Source organism: Nannochloropsis gaditana (genome assembly GCF_000240725.1).
Source record: "Nannochloropsis gaditana CCMP526 unplaced genomic scaffold scaffold433, whole genome shotgun sequence".
Classification (NCBI taxonomy): domain Eukaryota; class Eustigmatophyceae; order Eustigmatales; family Monodopsidaceae; genus Microchloropsis; species Microchloropsis gaditana.
This window is the reverse complement of record NW_005803520.1, coordinates 9,633-11,829: the sequence shown is the minus strand read 5'-3', so window position 1 is coordinate 11,829 and position 2,197 is coordinate 9,633.

Below are 2,197 nucleotides of genomic sequence, written 5' to 3'. Positions count from 1 at the left end.
GGGATGGAAGGAGGGAGGGAGGGAGGGAGGGAGGGAGGGAGTGCGTGGCTTGCAGGTAGGCGCGGTACACTATACATAGGCAAGGCTTATAAAGTGGAGTGGACATGGGAGAGCGAAGAGCAAAAATGTCAGAAGGACTTAGGGACAGGATTTCGGTCGTCGTGGGGGCACTTTACAGGTTACCCCGGGTCATTCCTCTCTCCTCCCTCGCCCCACAAGGAAAGACATGATGCAAGGCGTGGGCGTGAGAGCCACGCGAGGATGTTGTGTCGGGTGGGTGGTGGGATGCAGACTCCTTGTGCCCTGCTTTCGTTTGAAAGTCATCCATGCTTGACACCCGGCGTATATATTCGCGAGGCAGCACCCATCTCAGTCAAGCCTCCTGGTCGGGGTGTTCGCCAAGTGCAAAGACGTGGCACAAGAGCTCAAAACGAAAATGAACATGACCACACGTCTCCAAGCCGGACTGCCCGGCGGCGTCAAAGCTTCCCCGGCGTTGTGATTCTTTTGCCTTTGAACAGTCGGTTTTCTACTCTTGGGCTGGTTGGTGACACACCTCCCTCCCAACCGAGCCACAAGCCACCGTTGGCCTCACCCCTGTGCCAAGTCGATGCCCCTCGTGCTTTTGTGTCCACCCAATCCCCGCACTAGCCTCGTCCTACTCCTCGCCTGCACACCTCTCGGGGTGGAGGGAATTACAGCACATACAATGGTTCATAAAAAAATCACCCATGCCTTTTCTTGGCAATTGCCGTCCTCCTTGCCTCTCTCTCATTCAGAACCCACGCCCTGCCGCGCTGCTGGCGTCCGTCCAGACGCAGTCACTGCAAAAAATTCACCTTTTTCATGTCACACTCTCCTGTGGCAATTTCTCCTTCCCACACAGCCACAAAACCACGTCTTCGAATCCGCCGTGGCCGTGGTGCGATCCAGTCAACACCATTGGCCCTCAGCCCTCCCCTGAACGCATTCTCAGACCACCGGTCATCAAATTCCACACCTTAGCCGGCACCTGACGACAATACAAATGCTCAACATAGGTCATAAATTGCCCTCTCTGTCCGCAGATCCTCCATTCGCGCAAAACGAGACCTCCCCAGGCTGTATGCGGGCACTCCCGGGAATGTGTTCCCATCACGCGACATTTTCCTGTCATCTCTCGTGGTTTTCCTAACCGCGGAAACGGCAATACACGTACATCTCGGAAACATACGCGTCTTGCCTTTTCTTTTATGTCATGTTTGGTCGTTTCATATTACTGACGACACCCGATTTCAAATTCATTAGCTGTTCTCGTCTCCATCATCCCTCCTACACAATGTCCTGGCGCCCGTTCCCGCAACTGCGCTATGTTTTCTTTCCCCCTTCAAAGAAGGAGAAATACGCATCGCTCACTATTACCTCTATTCTCCCTGCTCTATCCCGGTGATGACAGTTCTTTCCATTCAAGCACAACATCGACATCCCCAAATGCCAATTTCGTTTTTCCTTTCACCCTCGTGAACGCTCTCTTCCCCTGGCCCGGGTGCCTTTCCCCTCCGCATACGCATTCCATCATGCATTACTTTCTAGCCTTGGCCCCATTTTTTTTAAGAAAATGTTTGTTTGCGGCAAGCGTGCCCCAATGACTCGCGCCAAACTCAAATCTAAACGAGCCCTCGACTCAACCTCCCCTCAGGAGACCCAAGTAGGGGCGACAAAACCGTACGAAGTATAAACCACCATCAACCCTCCCTATTCACGTCGCCGCTTCAAATCTCAACCGCTTCCATGCGCTTCCTCCCAGTGGATCGCCATGGGTCACCTATGATAACATCCTTCCTCCCCCCTCCCTAATCTTTGTACACCCGTTTTTCCCCCTCTCCCTCCCTCTGTTGCCTCACATTCCTCTTCCCCTCGCTCTGAAACGCACTATCTCCGCTCCTTATGCAGGTGTCTCAGAGCTAAATAGGCCGCTATTGTCAGACCCAAGTAGATGGCGAGGGCGCACCCGAAATTCTCGAGTATCGTACCTGGGGTATTGAGAGGGAGGTAGTCGATGACGAACTCCACGTTGGTCCCTGTGGGCAGCAAGGAAGGAGAGAGGGAGCGAGGGAGGGAGGGAAAGAGGGAGGGAGGAGGAAATGGGTGATGTGGACTCTTTTCGCAGGGATGTTCAGTGATAAGACAGGGTAGGCAGGAAGAAAGGGAGCAAGGG